The sequence below is a fragment of the Procambarus clarkii genome, chromosome 57, assembly GCF_040958095.1.
Source record: "Procambarus clarkii isolate CNS0578487 chromosome 57, FALCON_Pclarkii_2.0, whole genome shotgun sequence".
NCBI lineage: Eukaryota > Metazoa > Arthropoda > Malacostraca > Decapoda > Cambaridae > Procambarus > Procambarus clarkii.
The window spans coordinates 20757121-20782397 of record NC_091206.1 but is presented as its reverse complement, the minus strand read 5'-3'; the positions used below and the strand labels follow the sequence as shown (position 1 = coordinate 20782397).

Sequence of the window (25277 nt, the reverse complement as noted above, 5' to 3'; positions counted from 1 at the left end):
TGCCCTACTCTTTCTCCTGGTTAGTGGGCAAACGTTGAGGTTATACAAAATGATGCAATGTGAGTTATAACAGGGTTTCCCAGATGGACAAATACTGAACCTCAGACTAGAAACCAAAATAACGTTGATTGAAAAAGGGTAAAAGGGATTGCTGTGTGCATGCTGACCAAGATATTGACTAGACCTAGAATCAGTTCACTTAAAGATATAATCACTGGAGCACTAACTCGGGACAGAAGAGCTTCCAATAGCAATAAGTGGACCATTGTGAGATAAACAACACCTATACATTCGATATAACAAACACAATCATTGAGAGGGGTGTCGACGAAATACATTCAAATTTTGTTATGCAAGCCCCTTGGGAATCTCTGCCAGCTGACTTAAAGATTATGGCTCTTGAAGGAAAAAAGAACCAGACTAATCCTCATCTGCTATGTAATATTGCACAGATGCATATAGAAGCAAACTTGGCATGTGACAGCTTCACAGATGGATCAGTAGACCAGCAGGGACAAGAAACCGGAGCTGCAGTTAAAGGCAGGAAACTGCAAATAGTTGGAGACTCAAATGAGTGTTCAACTTTACAGAGATGCTAGCCATTCAAAAGGCTTTGGAACATGCTCTTGCTGAACACCGACATGTTATCATACATACAGATTCGGAAACTGCCATTGAAACCTTGCAACAAGAACACATGCGTGATAACATCCACCTGATTACAAATGTCATATCATTAATGCAGACACTCAAACGTCAAGGCTGTCGGGTACTTATCAACTGGGTGCCAAGTCATGTGGGAATAATAGGAAATGACATTGCAGACGAAACTGCAAAACTTGCAACTAAGAGAAGAAATGTAGACATTTACATACCACAGAGTCTATCACAGATTAGGAAAGTAATTAGAAGCAGAACAATGCAAAATATGCCATATTGAATACTTCATACCCAAGACTCAACTACAAATTAGAGGTATTATCGGGCAACATCACCGTGAGAAGGTAACTGAGGAAAGGAGGATAGAAGCACAAACCAGTGAATCTATAAGATGGTACAACATGGTTGCTGCTGGCAATCCCAGTCATTATGGCCGAAGAGGAGGAGGACGAGGGAGAGAATCAGTAATAGCGAGAATCCGTCTTAGATACAAATATCCATGGAGATTTGGAATGGAAACAACAGTTGATCAGCGAAGTTGCAGAATCTGTGGTGAGAGTGATGGACATCGCCTTGACCACTATCTACGTGAATGTGAACACCTGAGAGACATTAGGAATATGTGTAGAATAATAAACCCCACATTGTTTGAGTTAGGAAAACACTATGTCAAATATTGATACTGTTCTTAAAAGATTTCCCCATTTTGCACACGCAAGATAACGTAAGCTTTTAAGGGTCGATAGATGTTAATCTTCTTGTTTGAGGACCTGTTCACTTGAGACAGTTAAGCAAGTCCCAGCTGTGTCTGGGTACAAGTGACAGGATGAACAACCCAGCGGGTTTTCTTCCTATTGGGGACTGCTGTACATGCTGCTATGGCGGTGTGTCCATTCACAAGATGAGTGGCGCTGCCCAATAAACTCGCCCCTCGGGGCAAAATTTAAAAAAACAAAATTAAATATGTACAGTGACCACATTACAGCAGTTGCAACATCAGGATCTGCGGGTTGGTACAAGGATTCAACCAACTACGAACCACTTACTTTGATGAAAGGGAGCAGTAGAACAACAAAAGTACACTTACATCTCATCAGGCTTGGATGCCCATGTGCCTGGGAAATAGGCTTACAGGTTCCGAAACATGAGAGGAAATGTTAGCACAGTGGATAAATGCCCGACAGACCACTGGAACATTATCTAACACAGTTCAGAGTTACAACCCCATTAAGATTTCAACTTAGATTCTACAGAGCAGAAGAAGTTGTTAAACACATGGGGCAAAATCTCACTGAAGCGACCATACGAGTCATAAATACTCATACTCCGCCCAAGCAAAACAAAAACAAGCAACACTTAGTGGGCCAGCCAGAGGCTTAGTGCCCGCGCAGGAATATACGCGAAAAAAAGCATGCATGAGGTGTTCTGCAATTCGTCTCTCATTCCCTGATAGTAATTGATCTAGAAGGTCATCATTCTTGACCTTTACGAGAGTTTCTGTAATTGTATTCCATCTTAGAATATTGTGATCACACGATGGAGTGAGCTTTTCTCCTACTTGAATTGGATTCAAGTAGGACAATTGTAAAACAAATTTAACTGTAGGACAATTCAAGCAGGACAACTTGTTCAAGTAATAGACAATTAGAAAGTAGAATTTGGTACTATTGATTTTGGACAAATCGGAAAAGGTTTTGTATTTTTGTTGCTAATAAAACCTAACCGTCCTAGGCCTAATACACGCTATCTATGCCTAATATAGTACATACATATGTGCTATACAAGGCCTTGAAATAATTGTTTGTTTTTAAGCATTATTTTTTCAGGACAATGAAGTGAATATTACCAAACACTACTATCTAATTGTCCATAACGCCAATATATGTACAATGGAGACACAGTTACAGAAAGTAGTCTAAACTGGAGGATGGGTTTGTGTGCGCGCGAGCGTCTAGCTAGCAATTTAAAATTCTCCTCGCGACACCACAATACGTTGCTCAGACTAGCAGCTGTTCAACCCCAGCTAGTCGAGGTGTGACGGTCGTGGAGGGAGGAGGACGTTCCGTGTGGCCTTACGTTCATATCTCCAATGCCAGTGATTTTGGGATTAATTCCTAGTCAAACGAATGCGTAGTTGTGATTCCGTGTGCACAAGTGGATTACTCTGAAGGTGAAAAGTGTATAATACAGTATCAGTGGATTTTAAGGTGACCAGGTTTTTGTACAGGATTGCTTCCTCCACCATTCTGAGGTGAGTCTGTTCCCCCACCCCTGGTATGACCATACCTGACACATGCCATTCATCTACCTTACACTTGGTGGTCAACTAACATAGCCTTGCCCTTCCCCTATTGTTTCCACACCACGGTGCTTCCCTAAACCCGCTGTTTCATTACCCTCATCTTTCCTCGCCCGACACTGGTGTACGCTTACCCAACACCTGGTATACCCCTACCCAACATCTGGTATACCTCTACCCAACACCTGGTATACCTCTACACAACACCTGGTATACCACTACCCAACACCTGGTATACCACTACCCAACACCTGGTATACCACTACCCAACACCTGGTATACCACTACCCAACACCTGGTATACCACTACCCAACACCTGGTATACCACTACCCAACACCTGGTATACCACTACCCAACACCTGGTATACCACTACCCAACACCTGGTATACCACTACCCAACACCTGGTATACCACTACCCAACACCTGGTATACCACTACCCGACACCTGGTATACCACTGCCCGACACCTGGTATACCACTACCCGACACCTGGTATACCACTACCCGACACCTGGTATACCACTACCCGACACCTGGTATACCACTACCCGACACCTGGTGTACCACTACCCGACACCTGGTGTACCACTACCCGACACCTGGTATACCACTACCCGACACCTGGTATACCACTACCCGACACCTGGTATACCACTACCCGACACCTGGTGTATCACTACCCGACACCTGGTATACCACTACCCGACACCTGGTATACCTCTACCCGACACCTGGTATACCTCTACCCAACACCTGGTATACCTCTACCCGACACAGTGAGGCGCAATAAGTCACAGTGAGAGGTTGTGTTAGCTGAGCCACAGTTGTGCCATCATAGTAATAATGGAAGGTGTAGTGAAGTTAGTTCATTTATTATGCTCCCCATACCCATCTTTTGGGCGGTAGTGGAAAGGGTTACAGAGGCACATAATGGGCTCAGGGACTGAACCCCACAATACATTTAGGGCTCACCATAGCCCGTGCTACTTGGAACTTTTTGTTCCAGGTAGCGAAACTTAAACAACAACAACAGCTAAGCAAGTTACAATCTTGATGAGCTAGTTAAAAAATTCAATAGATATCGTCACATCATCATTGGGTTTGAGATCGACCACAAGTACAGTTTCTAAATTAAGCAAGTGACATAGGAAAGCTAGTGTCACAATTGATATGTTTGTCCTTAAATGCTCTCAACTCTTTAAGACATAACTGTAACATGCTCGTGTCCGAAGCTAGACACAAATACAACAAAATTATTAAGGATGGTAACAGAGTCCATTTCATGTGGTCTCCATCTCATGTTGGCCTCCGAATGTATGATAGAGCTGATAAGTTAGCCAAAGAATCTGCCTTTAAAGGAGCCGTTGAGTGTAACCTTGGATTGTCAATGAGCAATCTGAGAGCAGCAGTACACTGAGAGCTTCAACAAGATCTTGTAGATCTGAGGCAAAGTGAAATTGACACCAGTAATTCCATCTATCATCATACTATCATGCAAGAGGAGCCACACATCTATGGATCATCCAATAAAATCAGCAGACTTCTAGATGTTACTGCTGCTCGGCTTAGACTCGGTTACAAGTATCTCTGGGAATTCTCATTATCTGCTGATGTAGACCTGACCAAATGTAAACTGTGTCAACAAAATTATTCGCATACCCTCCGTCACTATGTGATGGAGTGCGAAAAGATACGTGAATTTAGAAACAATTCTATAACCAATGTTTCAACGATATGTAAATATCTCATTCAAAATGATCTGCTACCAGAAATTTTAGCCAAATATCCCCAGTTTGCTAACTGTAGGTAGTAACTGAGTGATTGTAACCTATCCACCGCTGCCCACTGGATGGGGGCGGTGTGCAGGACAAACATATCAATTGTGACACTAGCTCTCCACATATGTCAGTTGCTTAATTTAGAAACTGTACTTGTGGTCGATCTCGAACCCATTGTTGATGTGACGACTTATATTGAATTTTGTAACTAGTTCATCAAGATTGTAACTTGCTTGGCTAAATGAATTGTGTTGTTCAGTCCCTGAGCCCATTATGTGCCTCTGTAACCCTTTCCACTACCGCCCCCAAGATGGGTATGGGGTGCATAATAAATGAACTAAACTAACTGTCCTGCACATCACCCCCATCCAGTGGGCAGCGGTGGATAAGTTACAATCACTTAGTTACTACCTACAGTTAGCAAACTGGGGATATTTAGCTAAGCTTTCTGGTAGCAGCAGATCATATTGAATGAAGGAACTGATGAATCTGTGGAGCTCTGAGGGCAGAGGTGGATTTCCTGTGGGAGGAGATACGACAGATGCAGGAACTGCAACATATGAAACAACGTCAAGAGGAAGCAAAGGATAAGAGGAGCAGTAGAAAGTCTTCGTCTTGGAATGTCGTAGACAGGGGTCTTAATTAAGAAGATTCTGACGAGGCCGCCTACAGAGATGTCTTAAGGACTTCTAACTTATTCGTCGAGTTGGAAGGCTAGTGCTGAAGGGAACCTGCAGTTCGCTCGAAAGGGAAGGCAACGAAGGGAGCGCAGGTCCCTCAATGTGCTCAGAAAATAAAGGAAGTACCTAAGCAAATTTTGGTTCTGGGAGATTCCCAGGCAAGGTCTTTTGATAGAACTTTCCCAGGTGAGGTATTTTGATAGAACTTTTTGTGCCAGAGATAAGGGGAACAGGTTAAGTGTTTGCTATCCCGGAGCTGGAATTGGTGATATTGTTAACGATATGAATGATATTATGGCTGGAAATGGGAACAAACCCATTATTTGTATCAGTGCCGGGGGAAGTGATGTAGGGCGAGTTAGGAGTGAGACACTGATACAGAGGTTTAAGACAGCCATAGAATTGTGAGCAAGGGAGGAATCCCGATCATATGTGGCATTCTTTCAAGAAAGGAAGTTGGAAATTATTGGTTGTCGAGAGCACTTGGTCTCAATTGTCGACTGGACAAATATTGAAAATCAAATGCAATATCATTCATAGATAACTAGGAACACTTCTGTGGAAGAAATGACATGTATGCTCGGGATGGGGTGCATCTAACTGGGGGTCGTGCTGTTGCTCTTGCCAACTCGTTGGGACCTGTGGTTGGAGGGGTTTGATTAGGTTTAAACTGTTGAATATGACCGAAAAGGTAAGATTAATAATTCTAACACGAATTTTCTCAATATTTCTTAAGTTTTTCTTCACTGTTGATGGTAATTGGAATATCAATTCTCCAAACTTCATTTTTATTTATTGTATAACGCCTGAACGCGTTTCGTAATTCCTTATTACATTTTCAAAGACTTAGTTTACACACAAAATACATTCATACTTATACTAGTTTTGGGTGAGATGATATGGCACAAAAGTTTTGGGTGAGGTGACAAGCACAAGATAGAACACGAAACAATGGGTATAATTGGGTATGAAAACATGAGAATGGAAGTAACTGCAGAAGGCCTATTGGCCCATAATTATTCTTGCTGCTTCCATATATGTTCGGGGTCTTGAAGTTGGTAGAATATAGTTGTGTATTAATTGACTGTTGATTGCTGGTGTTGACTTTTTAATGTATAGTGACAAAATAAACCCCACATTGTTTGAGTTAGGAAAACACTATTTGTCAAATATTGATACTGTTCTTAAAAGATTTCCCCATTCTGCACTCGCAAGATAACGTAAGCGTTTAAGGGTTGATACATGTTAATCTTCTTGTTTGAGGAGCTGTTCACTTGAGATAGTTAAGCAAGTCCCAGCTGTGTCTGGGTACAAGTGACAGGATGAACAACCCAGCGGGTTTTCTTCCTATTGGGGAGTGTTGTACATGCTGCTATGGCGGTGTGTCCACTCACAAGATGAGCGGCGCTGCTCAATAAACACGCCCCCCCGGGCAAAATTTAAAAAAAAAACATAGTGGTATAGTATATAGTGGTATAGGGAGTGAGTGCCTCGCCGCTTCCTCTCCATTACTCTCGCTCCATATATAGTCAGTCAGGAAGACATCACGTTATGGTGGAGTTTCATCTTGTCATAAACTGCTTCTTTATTAATCAGTGTTCACCTATATGTATATACATTTAATATTTATTTCTCCGTTATTTATATGTGCCTCTTTATTTATTACTTTGTTAGCCTCTTTTCCGATCTTGGGTTATGTGTTCACCTCCATGTGTCAGTGTGCCCAGACCCACACTGTGGAGCATGGAACAGTGGGTCTTCGTGTAGGCTGGCACCGTGACTGTGTAGGCTGGCACAGTGACTGTAGGTTGGCACCGTGACTGTGTAGGCTGGCACCGTGACTGTGTAGGCTGGCACCGTGACTGTGTAGGTTGGCACCGTGACTGTAGGTTGGCACCGTGACTGTGTAGGCTGGCACCGTGACTGTGTAGGCTGGCACCGTGATTGTGTGCTTGAGACCGTGTAGGCTGGCACCGTGACTGTGTAGGCTGGCACCGTGATTGTGTGCTTGAGACCGTGATTGTGTGGGTTCGAACCGTGATTGTGTGGGTTCGAACCGTGATTGCGTGGGTTCGAACCGTGATTGTGTAGGTTGGGACCGTGATTGTGAGAGTTGGGACCGTGATTGTGTGGGTTGGAACCGTGATTGTGTGGGTTAGGACCGTGACTGTGTGGGTTGGAACCGTAATTGTGTGGGTTGGGACCGTGATTGTGGGTTGGGACCGTGATTGTGTGGGTTAGGACCGTGACTGTGTGGGTTAGGACCGTGACTGTGTGGGTTAGGAGCGTGACTGTGTGGGTTAGGAGCGTGACTGTGTGGGTTAGGACCGTGACTGTGTATGTGGAAGCGGGAGGAGGAAGGAGGAGTGGGGGATGCGAGGAGGTGGCGGATGACTGAGGGAGCCAGATAACTTGATGTAGAATGTACAGGAAGGCAAATTTCCGGTGGTGGAGCCGTAAGGGCGAGTCGATGATTGGCTGCTTTTGGAAAGAGCTGTTAGTGGAGGAGAGAAATGATTGTAGAGTCAAGTTGATAGTGATGTGATATCTGCTTGATGGGGTTCTGGGAGTTCTTCTACTCCCCAAGCCCGGCCCGAGGCCAGGTTCGACTTGTGAGAGTTTGGTCCACCAGGCTGTTGCTTGGAGCGGCCCGCAGGCCCACATACCCACCACAGTCCGGCTGATCCGGAACTTCTCTTAGAAAACAGTCCAGTATTCTCTTGAAGATGTCCACGGTTGTTCCGGCAATATTTCATATAGTCGCTGGGAGGACGTTGAACAACCGCGGACCTCTGATGTTTATACAGTGTTCTCTGATTGTGCCTATGTAGGGAAGGCACAATCAGAAGGCATGTAGGGAAGTATGGGGGAGAGTGGTGGTGGGTCTATAGCTATGTTGAGGGGAGGTGGTGGGACTATAGCTGTGTTGAGGGGTGGTGGTGGAACTATAGCTGTGTTGAGGGGTGGTGGTGGGACTATAGCTGTGTTGAGGGGTGGTGGTGGAACTATAGCTGTGTTGAGGGGAGGTGGTGGAACTATAGCTGTGTTGAGGGGTGGTGGTGGGACTATAGCTGTGTTGAGGGGTGGTGGTGGGACTATAGCTGTGTTGAGGGGAGGTGGTGGAACTATAGCTGTGTTGAGGGGTGGTGGTGGGACTATAGCTGTGTTGAGGGGTGGTGGTGGGACTATAGCTGTGTTGAGGGGTGGTGGTGGGACTATAGCTGTGTTGAGGGGAGGTGGTGGGACTATAGCTGTATTGAGGGGTGGTGGTGGGACTATAGCTGTGTTGAGGGGTGGTGGTGGGACTATAGCTGTGTTGAGGGGTGGTGGTGGGACTATAGCTGTGTTGAGGGGTGGTGGTGGGACTATAGCTGTGTTGAGGGGTGGTGGTGGGACTATAGCTGTGTTGAGGGGAGGTGGTGGAACTATAGCTGTGTTGAGGGGTGGTGGTGGGACTATAGCTGTGTTGAGGGGTGGTGGTGGGACTATAGCTGTGTTGAGGGGTGGGCAGGGAAAGGGAACAGAAGGGAAACATCTATTTTTATCGTTTTCGATATGTTAAGTTTTTTGTATTATTTTTTGTCTCACGAGTACGCTGGAAGTGGAGTGAATTAGTAAGGGAAGGAAGCAGGCAGGCAGGCAGCCAAGCTGACAGGCTGACAGGCAGGGAAGCTGACGGGCAGGTAAGCTGACATGCAGGGAAGCTGACAGGCAGCCAAGCTGACTGGCAGCCAAGCTGACAGGCAGCCAAGCTGACTGGCAGCCAAGCTGACAGGCAGCCAAGCTGACTGGCAGCCAAGCTGACTGGCAGCCAAGCTGACTGCCAGCCAAGCTGACTGGCAGCCAAGCTGACTGGCAGCCAAGTTAAACAGTCAATCAAATAAAATCGAGTCCAAGCGATGTTAAAAGCTCTGTACCTCAAGGTACAGTCCTTGCACCGCTACTGTTCCTTATTCTCATATCAGATATAGACAAAAATACATGTCACAGCTTCGTGTCGTCCTTTGCAGATGACACAAAAATCAGCATGAAAATTACCTCTGCTGAAGACATTGAAAGACTACAAGCAGATGTCAACAAAGTTTTCGATTGGGCAGCAGAAAATAACATGATGTTTAACAGTGATAAATTTCAGGTACTCAGGTACGGCAAAAATGAGGATCTGAAACATAATACAGGGTACAAAACACAATCGAATCTTCCCATAGTAGAAAAACAGCATGTTAAGGATTTGGGAATAATGATGTCCGACGATCTAACGTTTAGGGAGCATAACCAAGCAAATATTGCGTCAGCCAGAAAAATGATCGGATGGATTACGAGAACTTTCAAATCCAGGGATCCCATCACAATGGTTGTACTCTTCAAGTCACTTGTGTTGTCTCGTCTCGAGTACTGCTCAGTACTCACTTCCCCCTTCAGAGCAGGAGAGATTGCTGAAATAGAGGGAATACAGAGAACATATACGGCACGCATAGACGAGATAAAACACCTAAATTATTGGGATCGTCTCAAAACTCTGCAAATGTACTCTCTAGAAAGGAGACGAGAGAGATACCAAATAATATTCACATGGAAAATACTGGAGGGCCAGGTCTCAAATCTACACAGTAAAATAACAACGTACTGGAGTGAACGATATGGAAGAAAATGCAAGATTGAACCAGTGAAGAGCAGAGGTGCCATAGGCACAATTAGAGAGCACTGTATAAACATCAGAGGTCCGCGGTTGTTCAACGTCCTCCCAGCGACTATAAGAAATATTGCCGGAACAACCGTGGACATCTTCAAGAGAAAACTGGACTGTTTTCTAAGAGAAGTTCCGGATCAGCCGGGCTGTGGTGGGTATGTGGGCCTGCGGGCCGCTCCAAGCAACAGCCTGGTGGACCAAACTCTCACAAGTCGAACCTGGCCTCGGGCCGGGTTTTGGGAGTAGAAGAACTCCCAGAACCCCATCAAGCAGGTACAAGCTGACAGGCAGGGAAACTGACTGGCAGCCAACCTGACTGGCAGGGAAGCTGACTGGCAGGGAAGCTGACTGGCAGCCAAGCTGACAGACAGGGAAGCTGACTGGCAGCCAAGCTGACAGACAGGGAAGCTGACTGGCAGCCAAGCTGACAGACAGGGAAGCTGACTGGCAGCCAAGCTGACAGACAGGGAAGCTGACTGGCAGCCAAGCTGACAGACAGGGAAGCTGACTGGCAGCCAAGCTGACAGCCGGGAAAGCTAACTGGAAACCCAATAAGGAAGCGGGCAAGCCGGGTGGAAACGTGACAGAGGCAGAGGGGCACACCTGTGCACAAGGCAGGCAGTGTGAGACGGTGAAAGAGAGGAAGCAAGAAGCAGGTCACACACAGAGGGAGAGAGAGAGCCCCAGCTGGTCCTCCCACACCACCAACACCACCGTTAATAAACACAACAATACTTGTTCAAGCCCTTCCTTACATCTTGCTTCATCCCGTCTCTCTGCATCCTGTCTCTCTGTATCCTGTGTCTCTGTATCCCGTCTCTCTGCATCCTGTCTCTCTGTATCCCGTCTCTCTGCATCCCGTCTCTCTGCATCCCCTCTCTCTGCATCCCGTCTTTCAAATCAATCATCTCAATCATCTCAAGAAGATCCCGTCTCTCTGCATCCCGTCTCTCTGCATCCCGTCTCTCTGTATCCCGTGTCTCTGCATCCCGTCTCTCTGTATCCCGTGTCTCTGCATCCCGCCTCTCTGCATCCCGTCACTCTGCATCCCGTCTCTCTGCATCCCGTGTCTCTGCATCCCGTGTCTCTGCATCCGTCTCTCTGCATCCCGTCTCTCTGTATCCCGTGTCTCTGCATCCCGTCTCTCTGCATCCCGTGTCTCTGCATCCCGTGTCTCTGCATCCCGTCTCTCTGCATCCCGTCTCTCTGTATCCCGTGTCTCTGTATCCCGTGTCTCTGCATCCCGTCTCTCTGTATCCCATCTCTCTGCATCCTGTGTCTCTGCATCCCGTCACTCTGCATCCCGTCTCTCTGCATCCCGTCTCTCTTCATCCCGTCACTCTGCATCCCATCTCTTTTTGCATCCCGTGTCTCTGCATCCCGTCTCTCTGCATCCCGTCTCTTTTTGCATCCCGTCTCTCTGCATCCCGTCTCTTACTGCATCCTGTCTCTCTCCATCCCGTGTCTCTGCATCCCGTCTCTCTGCATCCCGTCTCTTATTGCATCCTGTCTCTCTCCATCCCGTCTCTCTGCATCCTGTCTCTGCATCCCGCCTCTCTGCATCCCGTCTTTCTGCATCCCGTCTCTGCATTCCGTCTCTCGATCTACATCCCGTCTCTCTGCATCCCGTCTCTTTCTGCATCCCGTCTCTCTCTGCATCCCGTCTCTCTCTGCATCCCGTGTGTCTGCATCCCGTCTCTCTCTGCATCCCGTCTCTCTCTGCATCCCGTCTCTCTGCATCCCGTCTCTCTGCATACCGTCTCTCTGCATCCCGTCTCTTTCTGCATCCTGTCTCTTTGTATCCTCTCTGCATCCCGTCTCTCTGCCTCCTGTCTCTCTGCATCCCGTCTCTCTGCCTCCTGTCTCTCTCTGCATCCCGTCTCTCTGCATCCCGTCTCTCTACATCCCGTCTATCTACATCCCGTCTCTCTACATCCCTTCTCTCTACATCCCGTCTCTCTGCATCCCGTCTCTCTGCATCCCGTCTCTCTCTGCATCCCGTCTCTCTCTGCATCCCGTCTCTCTCTGCATCCCGTCTCTCTCTGCATCCCGTCTCTCTGCACTCCGTCTCCCTGCATCCCGTCTCTCTGCACCCTGTCTCTCTTCATCCTGTCCCACTCTTCATCCCGTCTTAACAAACATGATCTGACTTCTATTCTTACCTTTTACCTTACTCTTTCCTTCTTCTAAAAATTACCTTCTTACCTGCTCCTCACCTCACTCTCTTTCCTTATATATATTGGCTCGTTCCTTCCTCTCTCCACACCATTTGGTCACCACTTGGTCCGGGAGACATCTCCCGTCACGCAGGGTGCAGTTGCGCCTCCACAGATCTCCAGTATCATCTTTTGATACTGGTAATGGCTCGAAAGGGCCACCACTTACGGGCTATTCATGCCCGTGCCACCTTTTGGGTGGCTTAATCTTCATCAATCAATTCCTCTCTCCACGGGAGACATCTCCCGTCACGCAGGGTGCAGTCGCACCTCCACAGATCTCCAGTATCATCTATTGATACTGGTGATGGCTCAAAAGGGCCACCACTTATGGGCTATTCATGCCCGTGCCACCTTTTCGGTGGCTTCATCTTCATCTTAACACATTCACAAGGGAGACATCTCCCGTCACGCAGGGTGCATTCGCACCTCCACAGATCTCCAGTATTAGCTCTTGATACTGGTAATGGCTTAAAAGGGCCACCACTTACGGGCTATTCATGCCCGTGCCACCTTTTGGGTGGCTTAATCTTCATCATCATCATCTTCCTCTCTCCGGGAGACATCTCCCGTGACGCAGGGTGCAGTCGCACCTCCACAGATCTCCAGTATCAGCTCTTGATACTGGTAATGGCTCAAAAGGGCCACCACTTACGGGCTATTCATGCCCGTGCCACCTTTTGGGTGGCATCAATCAATCAATCTTCCTCTCTCCATCACACACGAGTTGATAATGGTCCACGACGGACCGAAATGTCGTCGCTTCTCCATCTTCTGATGTGTGGTTTGGTCGTCTTGGCTTTTAGCACGTTGTCCACATCTGGCGGATGGGTGAGCAGGTGTGTTGGGAGAGCAGGTGGGTTAGGAGAGCGGGTGGAGGTGAGAGAGGAGGTAAGTGGGAAAGCAGGTGGGTGGCCTTAGACTATGTGGCGTGTCTGGGTGGAGGCCGGAGACAGTATACATCACACACAAACAGAAGAGTTGTGGCCCTGATGCAGTACTCACCTTGTAACCCCACCACCCCTACATCCCCCCTCCACCGCTCTCTCTCTCTCTCTCTCTCTCTCTCTCTCTCTCTCTCTCTCTCTCTCTCTCTCTCTCTCTCTCTCTCTCTCGCTCTCGCTCTCTCGCATACACACGTTGCCAATGTTATCAATTCTTTTTGCTGACGATGCTAAGTTAATGAAACGAATCAGAACTGCGGAGGACTGCATTACGTTACAAGATGAATTAAACAATCTCCTGAAATGGTCTGAGAAATGGCTACTAGGCCTTAACCCTGACAAATGCAAGGTTATGAGGATTCAAGTTGTAGCATGAAACACAGTATGAAGTGAAAGGCAACTTCCAACTTCTAAAAGAGAGAAATGTTTATGAGTGGACATAACCCGAGACCTAACACCAGAGACACGCATCAACACAATAACGATGGCAGCATACGCCATACTAGCAAACGTCCGGTTATCCTTCAGGAATTTGGACAAAGATTCCTTCCAAGCCCTGAATACATCCTTTATAAGATCCATTACTGAGTATACTGCCCCGGCATGGAACCTCTTCCTGAACACTAAACTTGAAAACGTCCAAAACTATGCAACAAGGCTCGTTCCTGAGTTAAGGGAACTGAGCTAAAAAGAAAGAATGAGGAAACTGGACCTCGCTACACTGGAGGAAAGGAAGAGTAGGCCAGACATGATAACTATGTACAAGATACAAAGGGGGATTGGCAAAGTTGATACATAAGCAATGCTCAAATTAAGAAACAGTAGGACGAGAGGACATAGCTGAAAACTGGAAACACAGATGCGTCACAGAGATCTCAAAGCTTTTTCAATGTTAGAGCTATCAATAAGTATGAGAACGTTTAATATGAGTTCAATATGAAAACGTTCAAATCCAGAGACCCCACAGCAATGCTACTAATATTTAAATTGCTGGTACTGGCCCGTCTGGAGTACTGCATGGTACTCACTTCCTCCTTCAGAGGTGGAGAGATCTCCGAATTACAGGAAATGTAGAGAATATATTCGGCACGCATAAACACGATAACAAATTTAAATTATTGAGACTGCCTCAAAGCTCACAAAATGTGCTATCTGGAAAAGAGGAGAGAGAGGTATCAGATAATATGTACATAGACGATACTGGAGGGCCAGGTCCCAAGTTTGCACAGTAGAATAACAACATACTGGAACAAAAGATACAAATGGAAATGCAGAATTGAACCAGTGAGGAGTAGAGGTGCCATAGGCACAATCTGAACATCACTGAACATCAGAGGTCCACAGCTGTTCAATACCCTCCCAGCAAGCATTAGAAATATTGTCGAAACAAAGATGGATGTCTTCAAGAGGCACTTAGACAAGCTCTTGTAAGAAGTACCGGACAAACCGGGTTGTAGTGGATACGCGGGCCTGCGAGCCGCTCCAAGAGCTCTTGGAGCCTCCCCGACAGCCTGTTGGCCGGGCTCGGGGAGAGTTTTAGATTCGGTGTCCAAAGGGTTGGAAAGGATAGGGGAGGTCGAGGGATGGGGAAATGAAATTCTGTAAGAGGATGTGGGTATAGAGAAAGAGGAGGTTTGAAAGTTCGGTGGCCTGTCCACCATGGGTTGGCGTATGTGTGTGTCGTTTGTTTGGGTGGGTGGTATGTTGGGTTGTCAATACATTGGCTGGGTAGGTAGTGTTTGTATCCTAGCTGGTGTCTGGAAACCCTAGAGCCGATGGAGTTGGCTGCAGAAGATTAATCTTAACACCAGCAGAGTGGTTACTCTTCTGGTAGCACAAAAAAAAAATTTTTTTTTGTTAATGGTTATTTGTATTTTTTTTGTATTAAGTATAAATCGGGTCCGGGATGGTCCGCTCACCTGGATCATCTGGCAGACCACTTAGTATTTGCGGTCTCGGGAAGGCCTGATCATGGATGCGTTTGATCACTTTCTGTTGGAGAGTGATTCTTGTGGTTGTGTGTGGTGGTTCGTGGATCTCATAGTCACTGGTTGTGTTTACTGCTTTGTGGGGTTCTTCTGGATCTGGGACTCGGGGAGTAGACCTCTCGAAAGCCTCTCCAGGTATGCTCCAGCTAAGTGAAATAGGTTAGATGTAATAGTCGTTGAAGCTAATTCGACTCAAAAATGTTAAAATAATTATGATAAAAGCCTTGGGAAATGAGTCATTGTATTAATCTAAAAACGTTCAGAAGGCGGGGCTAAGAGCATAACCCGACCCTGCAAGCACACCTAAGTGAGTACGTCTGAGTACACACACACACAGTAAGGGGAGACATGATCACTACCTACAAAATTCTCAGGGGAATTAACAGGGTAGATAAGGATAAACTTTTTTAAGACGGGTGGTACGCGAACAAGGGGACACAGGTGAAGTCTGAGTACCCAAATGAACCACAGGGACGTTAGAAAAAACTTATTCAGTGTCAGAGTAGTTAACAAATGGAATGCATTAGGAAGTGATGTGGTGGAGGCTGACTCCATACACAGTTTCAAATGTAGATATGATAGAGCCCAGTAGGCTCAGGAATCTGTACATCAGTTGATTGACGGTTGAGAGGCGGGACCAAAGAGCCAGAGCTCAACTTCCGCAAGCACAACTAGGTGAGTACACACACACACACACACACACACACACACACACACACACACACACACACACACACACATTACTGATCCCTGATATATGTAAATAATCTCCCAGAGGAAATAGACTCATTCCTCTCAATGTTTGCTGATTATGCAAAAAATTATGAGGAGGATTAGGACAGAGGAAGATAATATGAAGCTACAAGATGACCTAGACAAACTGAAGGAATGGTCCAACAAATGGCTACTACAGTTCAACCCAAGTAAATGTAAGGTAATGCAATTAGGTGGCGGGAACAGGAGGTCTGACACAGGATACCGAATGGGACACGAAGTGTCCCACGAACGGACAGAGAGAAAGATCTAGTTGATATCACGCCAAACCTGTCTCCTGAAACCCAAGTGAAAAGAATATCATCAGCGGCGTATGCAAGGCTGACATCAGAACTGCCTTCAGAAATTTGTGTAAGGAATCTTTCAGAACCTTGTATACCACATATGTAATATTAAATCTGGAGTATGCGGCCCCAGTATGGAGTCAAGCACAAGATGAAGCTGGGGAAAGTTCAGAGGTATGCCACTAGACTAGTCTCAGAACTAAGAGGCATGAGTTACGAGGAAAGGGTGAGTGAACTGCATCTCACGTCGCTGGAAGACAGAAAAGTTCGGGGAGACATGATCACCACATACAAAATTCTCAGGGGAACTGACAGGCTAGATAAGGACGGATTTGTAGCAAGTATATTGTGTTAGTAATATACTTGCCAACTTGTTATATAATATACCATATTCTCATTAGCTTATGTGTAGGTAATGAGATGGGTCTGTTAATTGGTCCCCTAATTACAATTAACACCTCTTCCCAAGTGTATAACTAATTACAGCTAATAATTCTTCCCAACCTGCTAGATAATGGGCAGGTGTGGTGGAGGCTGGTAGTATAACCACCCCGGCCTCACTCACCTGTCACGGGAGACATCTCCCGTCGCGCAGGGTGCAGTCGCACCTCCACAGATCTCCAGTATCATCTATTGATACTGGTAATGGCTCAAAAGGGTCACCACTTACGGGCTATTCATACCCGTGCCACCTTTTGGGTGGCTTAATCTTCCTCAATCACTCGGCTCGCTGCCCTGCTCCAAGCTTCGTCTCGACTACTATAACACTTCAGTACACTGCCAACAAACCGACTGCTGTAACCGATGATTGATTGATGAAGATTAAGCCACCCAAGAGGTGGCACGGGCATGAATAGCCCGTAATGCTGTAACCAAGACCATACTAAATTAACATAAGAAACCACTAAACTCCGTGTCTAATCAAACAAATACGTAGACGTAAACATAGGTTACACTGGTGAGCCAGAGAGTGTCGACAATACCCAGCCCCGACGAACTACAACATCGCCTCTCACTGGTCTTCATCCACCATTGCTGCCTGCTGTAAACCGTTGCCGCCTGCCGTAGAACGCTACCTCCAACCTCGCCACAGTTATGACTTTCACCGTGATCATCTCTGCCTGCTCATCTCCTGCATCATGTTGCACCACGATCATCGCTTACACATCCGACAGCCTCATCATGCTGGATCCTGCATAATCCAATCAGCCTGGATCTAGGCCTGTCGGCCTGTACTGCCGACTCTGTGTTGCTGCCAGGTACCTCTGTCACTCGTCCTACAGGGCGACCCACCACAGATGCTCCTTCGTCAGATTCCTCTACCGCGTTCACTACATCCTGCTACTCTTGCCTACTCAAGCACTTGCGCAGTAGAGGACCTACAGCTTGCGTTTCCGTCTCTTCCTAGCCGCCAGGACAGTTCAGCTTTAACAGCGATTCCCTGGTTATCCTAACTACCTGTCTACATTACCTCCTATGGGCCTGATGCCCGATCCCGTCCACACGCTGCCTGCATCTCATGGCATCGGGTATACATGCTCCACAGCGACTCAGGGAACAATAGCCTCATATTTCTGTTTCATTTCTCTTCTTTCATCACCTGAGAAAGTTATATAGCAAGTATATTATGTCGGTATACTTGCTCCATATTTTCATTAGCTTAAGTGCAGGTAATGACATAGGTCTGTTAATTCTACTTAGTCCACTAATTACAATTAATACCTCTTCCCAAGTGTGCAACTAATTACAGCTAATACTACTTCCTAAGTTGCTAGATGATGGTCAGATGAGGTGGAGGCTGGTAATATGACCAGTCAATAGCGAATCATCACCTTTACGGGCTCACCATAGCCCGTGCTACATGGACACTTCGTTCTGAGTAGCTAAATCTAAAACAACAATAATGAATCATCACTTATGGGCTATTCATGCCCGTGCCACCTCTTGGGCGGCTTAATCTTTATCAATCAATCAATCATTACGGTGCTCCTGGCTGAGCCCCTCTCCAGTGCCAGGTAGGTCCACTACGGGCTCACCATAGCCCGTGCTACTTGAAACGTTTTGTTCCGAGTAGCTGAATCTTAAACAACAACAACAACAACGAATCATCTTACGGGCTCACCATAGCCCGTGCTACATGGACATTTTGTTCTGAGTAGTTAAATCTAAAACAACAACATCATCATCAGTCGAAGTAGTGGTTCCAAGAGTGGTTCAGTAGAGACGCTTGAGAGATACCAGACATCTTTAACATTCACCAACAAACACTGTAACACTCGACGTGTCCAGGTCCAACCCTCACAAGATGCTTCAGCTTCGACACAGAGGGAGGGAATTATCAGGTAAAGCACCAAGCCATTACGACTGTATAGCACTGGGAAGGAGTCACGATAAGGATTTGTGATGGGACGGGGAAGGAATGGTGTCCAACAACTTGGATGGTCAGGGATTAAACGCCGACCTGCTTGAACAGGGACCGTCGCTCTACCGTTCAGCCCGAGTGGTTGAAAGCAGACAGCCAGACTCTGGTCGCATCGAGCTTCCACTCACTCGTCCCGCATTCGAGCTCCTCGTCTCCGCCGCATTCAGAGCGCCACGTTCAACACTTACCCAGCATCCGAGCTCTCTACCCTTGACCTCACTCAGCTCTCTGCCCTGCTCCAGGCTTCGTCTCAACTATTACAACACTTCACTACACTGCCAACAAACCGACTGCTGTAACCAAGACTGTACTAAATAAATATAAGGAACCCCTGAACTCTTTGTGTCTAATGAACCAAATACGTACACGTAAACATACTTTACTGATTATTTAACACGGGTGGTACACGCACAAGGGGACACGGGTGGAAGCTGAGTACCCTGATGATCCACAGAGACATTAGAAAGAACTTTTTCATTGTCAGAGTAGTTAATAAATGGAATGCATTAAAAAGTAATGTGGTGGAGGCTGACTCTATACACAATTTCAAATGTAGATATGATAGAGCTCGAGAAGCTCAAGAACCTGTATACCCGTAGATTGAGAGTTGAAAGACGGGGCCAAAGAGCCGAAGCTCAACTAGGTGAGTACACACTCGGTCACACACACACTCTAAGTTTGTCTTAAGTCTTCAAGGTATCAGAATACTTGTTCTATTTTATATGTTATTCCATTTTAATTATGCTTTATATTATAATTAACATGATTTTACAGTAGGTTTGGAGGCTGCAGCAGGTGGTGGATGAAAATGGGTAGTGGTTGGGTGCGCGGCAATGGGTGGTTAAGGAAATGTATATGTTTATCTCTCAGAATGTTTGGTAATATGTTTATTGTTTGTGATGTGTGTATATGTATGTATTAACACGATGTACTGAACGGGGTGAGAATAGCTTGAGCTACCTCATCCCTTTGTGTGTATTTTACCTCAATAAACTTATTTCAATTTCAATGGGTGGTGGATGGATGGGTGGCAGTAGATAGTGGCGGCTGGCAGCATGTGGTGGGTGGATGGGTGTTTGGTTGTGAGGTGGTCGTTCATGGGAAGGGTAGTTTGGCCTGTGTGAGACACACTGGAATTGCTGCTTCTAAAAATAAAAAGGTAACCTTGCGACAGTGGAATGAATACTACATCTTACAGACCACTGCGGAGACTTCAACGCTCGTGAAGAGTGATCCGAGTGTTCAGAAAACTATTCTTGCGTTCAGCGAGGGAGAGCTGCTGTAAACATCCGGCGATGCTGCAGCTTCCCAACCCATGACCTAAGTCATCTCCCCTTCTCTTCCTTCTCCGCTCACACCTTCTCCACCCACACCTTCTCTTCCTTCTCCACCCACATCTTCCCTTCCACCACCCACACCTTCCCCCTCCCAACACTCTACCCATCTAGTCTTCCCCCACTTACCTTTTTGATATCTACCATCTCAATCGGTTTATTTTTTTATAATGTAATAATATTTGTGTGTAATGTGCAGGTTCCGGGATCTTGCACAATGCTGCAGCGTGACAGTTGTCGCTGGAGTGCGCCAGAGTACACGATCATCCCTAATCGCTGAGAGAGAAGCAATTCGCTCACTTTGCTACGGCAGTTACGTCACAGACGAGGGATAATTATCTCTCCATTATTCAATGTCTTCCAGCGGACAATTATACTATTTTGTGGCGTGGTTTTCCGGAGTCAATTTTCCCCGGAAGTTATCTTGGGTAATAAAGTTTTTGATGTGTTTAGAGGTGTTTAGAGGTGTGTTTGTGTAATGGATTTACTAATGGCAGCTATATATATATATATATATATATATATATATATATATATATATATATATATATATATATATATATATATAATATAATATAATATGTGTAAATAACAAAAATTAACACGATGTGTCAGACCACGAAGGAAGAATTGAAACAGGAATTTTCTTAAGTACTTTCGTATTTAATAATGCATCTTCAGAAGGGTGAAGATCATCAGTATCAGCAGGCTTGTATCTGCCCTGCTCCCTTCACCTATCTTCATTACATTACATTTGCTCGGGTTAAATCATAAGAGCCATTTATTGGACCATTCCTTCAATTCGTCCAGGTCTTCTTGAAGCCTCATGCTGTCCTCTGTCTTAATCTTAATTCTTCTCATAATTTTGTCATCATCAGCAAACATTGAGAGGAATGAGTCTATACCCTCTGGAAGATCATTTACGTATATCAGAACCAGGATAGGTCTGAGTGCAAAACCCCGTGGAAGTCTACTAGTGACTTCATCCCATTCTCAGATCTCACCTCTCACAATAACTCTCTGCCTCCTATTGCTTAGGTACGCCCTTATCCACTGGAGCGCCCTACCAGTTACTCTTGCCTGTTTCTCCAACTTATTCACCAGGCTCTTATGGGGTATTGCGTCAAAGGCTTTCCGACAGTCCATTAAAAAGCAGTCTGCGCAACCTTCTCGTTCTCACTTAATCTTTGTCACCTGGTCGTAGAATACTATTAAACCTGTGTGGCAAGCTTTGCCGTCCCTGAACCCATGTCGGTGGTGTGTCACGAAGTCCATTGTCTTCAGTTCGTCTTGGTGTGATAGTCGATTGACTGATGAAGATTAAGCCACCCAAAAGATGGCACGGGCATGAATAGCCCGTAAGTGGTGGCCCATTTGAGCCATTACCAGTATCAAGAGCTGATACTGGAGATCTGTGGAGGTTCGGCTGCACCCTGCGTGACGGGAGATGTCTCCCGTGTGTGATAGTCGTGTAGGGCTTGTATATATGTGGTGTGGTAGACTTCCAGCGGGAGCAACTTGAGCCAGAGCCCATATCCAAACTCCGGCTGCTTAGTGAACAAAAATCACAATCACACAGGAAAATGTTTCAAAGAGCTGTAGTTAGAGTTTCGACCATTCCGACCTAAGTGTGTATCGAGTCTTGACCCGGGATCGCTCATGTTGACTCGGGTAAAGATCTTAGTTCCAATTTAAGCTGTTTTATCTCATTTTAAATACCATGTTTACTGCTTTTGTCTTCCATTGGTAGGGCGGTTTAAGTATTGTCAATCTTTTTTTTACTTATTTCATTTACTTTACGTTATTTATTTCGTCTGTGGTTCTTGTACTGCGGGATAACAGATTAAATATATTCCATGTTATATACGACAGACAATTAACTGTTGTTTAACGTTTTATTTCCTTAACTCAGGCGGCCGTGCTTCCTTAAAGCGGGAGGCTGTCTGTATTTTGTCATAACGCATACTTTATGAAACAGTAAACTAATTATGTGTGGTTCATGGTGCTGTTCACTGGTGCAGAGCGAGCACCACCTGCGGCCTGTTTCCGCACACTGAATATTTCCACACGTAAATATTGATCTAAGATGTAAAGATGTTTGAGCGTGTGATTGTGTTTTCTTATTGAACAGTTCTTCCTTACCGAAATTTGCAGCAACATGCTTCAGCTCCTGGGCCCTACCTTACCAATTATCAGTGGCGCAATACAGTGGCTTCCGTGCCTTTTGATTCTTGCTATATCTCGATTTTATTTCAATATGTGTACGTAGTTAGCCTCTACTTCTTCCCACTTCGAATGTGTGTGTGTGTGTGTGTGTGTGTACTGACGCTGTGCCATGGGTGTCAGGCTACACCGACGCTGTGCCATGGGTGTCAGGCTACACCGACGCTGTGCCATGGGTGTCAGGCTACACCGACGCTGTGCCATGGGTGTCAGGCTACACCGACGCTGTGCCATGGGTGGCAGGCTACACCGACGCTATGCCATGGGTGGCAGGCTACACCGACGCTGTGCCATGAGTGGCAGGCTACACCGACGCTGTGCCATGAGTGGCAGGCTACACCGACGCTGTGCCATGAGTGGCAGGCTACACCGACGCTGTGCCATGGGTGGCAGGCTACACCGACGCTGTGCCATGGGGGGCAGGCTACACCGACGCTGTGCCATGGGTGGCAGGCTACACCGACGCTGTGCCATGGGTGGCAGGCTACACCGACGCTGTGCCATGGGTGGCAGGCTACACCGACGCTGTGCCATGGGTGGCAGGCTACACCGACGCTGTGCCATGGGTGGCAGGCTACACCGACGCTGTGCCATGGGTGGCAGGCTACACCGACGCTGTGCCATGGGTGGCAGGCTACACCGACGCTGTGCCATGGGTGGCAGGCTACACCGACGCTGTGCCATGAGTGGCAGGCTACACCGACGCTGTGCCATGAGTGGCAGGCTACACCGACGCTGTGCCATGGGTGGCAGGCTACACCGACGCTGTGCCATGGGTGGCAGGCTACACCGACGCTGTGCCATGGGTGGCAGGCTACACCGACGCTGTGCCATGGGTGGCAGGCTACACCGACGCTGTGCCATGGGTGGCAGGCTACACCGACGCTGTGCCATGGGTGGCAGGCTACACCGACGCTGTGCCATGGGTGGCAGGCTACACCGACGCTGTGCCATGAGTGGCAGGCTACACCGACGCTGTGCCATGAGTGGCAGGCTACACCGACGCTGTGCCATGGGTGGCAGGCTACACCGACGCTGTGCCATGGGTGGCAGGCTACACCGACGCTGTGCCATGGGTGGCAGGCTACACCGACGCTGTGCCATGGGTGGCAGGCTACACCGACGCTGTGCCATGGGTGGCAGGCTACACCGACGCTGTGCCATGGGTGGCAGGCTACACCGACGCTGTGCCATGGGTGGCAGGCTACACCGACGCTGTGCCATGGGTGGCAGGCTACACCGACGCTGTGCCATGGGTGGCAGGCTACACCGACGCTGTGCCATGGGTGGCAGGCTACACCGACGCTGTGCCATGGGTGGCAGGCTACACCGACGCTGTGCCATGGGTGGCAGGCTACACCGACGCACCCAAGAAACTCCTCTCTCCGCTTGACTGGTAGAATAAGAACTGGGATATTCTCAGTGTGAGAGGCGTGTGTGTGTACTCACATTGATGTGCTTCAATAATATCTCCGTCTAGCCTGTACCATCAGTTTACACTTATTACAATAAAAAGTGTACTCGCCGTGTTGTGCCTATTGGGTTGAGCTTTAGCTTTTCGGGTTCAGTCTCTAGGTATTCAGGTTCCAGAGTACATTTTAACTGTCATATCTGTATCTGAAGTTATTTTGAAAAACTGTACTTTAGACTAATCTATTTATTTACTACTTGTGGCTTACACGAGGCAATAACGGGCTGAAAAAGTGAAAGCTTTATAAGAGAGAGAGAGAGAGAGAGAGAGAGAGAGAGAGAGAGAGAGAGAGAGAGAGAGAGAGAGAGAGAGAGAGCTCAGCAAGATGTGAGGCTGCTGCAGCCTTCACTCAGATAAAAGCCAGACCAATCTCCGGAGTGTGGAGCCAAGCAACTCCCTCCAAGACTACAAAAGAACCACCAAAAAAAAGAATACTCCCGCCAGTAACGTGCCGAGAATTGCGTCGACACTTTTTGTTATATAAAAGCAGCAAACAGCCGAAGGAAAAGTGTGAAGGTAAGAGAGCGGTGTTGTAAGGTGGGGACTGTGTCATGCACCATCACTACCAACAACTGCCAGTACATGTGACACTCACACCACGCAACGCCTCCATAAACGCCACCCCACCCCCCCCCCCAGCTCTTATGGTGCAGGCTGGTGATTGCTGGCCAGGTTGTGGTGGCGAGGGTGGTGATCTGGGTGGTGGTGGTGGTGTGGGTGGTGATTGTGTGGGTGGTGGTGGTGTGGGTGGTGGTAGTCGTTGTGTGGGTGGTGGTAGTGGTTGTGTGGGTGGTGGTGAGGGTGGTGGTGTGGGTGGTGGTGTGGGTGGTGGTGAGGGTATTAGTGAAAGGAGTCCTCAACATTCACCTATGCTGCCACCCAGAACACACAACATCTACAAGTGGGACCTTGCCGGTGCCAGCGGGAGATGGAACTTTCACTGATGCCAACAAAGAAACACAATACGACTGTGTTTTCACATAATATTCACAGTCCAACTCAATTCTTCATAAACGTGACAGCAACCTCGACTTATATCTTAAATGCTTTTCGAACCCATCTGGACTTTTGAAGATGTAACCAACTGACTTCGAAGAGTTCTATATACCCGTTTAGTTCAGTCCAGTGTAATAAATTTTAAAAGATTTTACCGATTCTGAATCTTCTGATTCTGATAATGACAATGTTTGTGTTTTATGTTGTTATTGTGACGTAATTTAAGTACTGTACTCTTTATGTAAACTTTCCCAATTATAAACGTACAACCATTTATGAATAAAGTCTTTGACGTGATGACCAGACCACACACTAGAATGTGAAGGGACGACGACGTTTCGGTCCGTCCTGGACCATTCTCAAGTGGATTCAATCGACTTGAGAATGGTCCAGGACGGACCGAAACGTCGTCGTCCCTTCACATTCTAGTGTGTGGTCTGGTCATCATACTTTAGCCACGTTATTGTGACTCATCGCCTGCAAGTCTTTGACGTCATCTGAATAGACAGCGTAC

General features: G+C 46.9%; 1 protein-coding gene across 3 annotated transcripts in view; it reads left to right on the top strand.

The window, feature by feature from the left end:
• Positions 1-2680: 2680 nt before the first annotated feature.
• RhoGEF64C (Rho guanine nucleotide exchange factor at 64C) overlaps positions 2681-25277 on the top strand; it is a 129761-nt gene continuing 107164 nt past the window's right edge. For all 3 annotated transcript variants that reach the window (XM_045725213.2, XM_069306338.1, XM_045725215.2), the window contains exon 1: positions 2681-2911. The gene's annotated coding sequence lies outside the window, so the exon portion shown is untranslated. The remainder of the gene's footprint in view (positions 2912-25277) is intronic.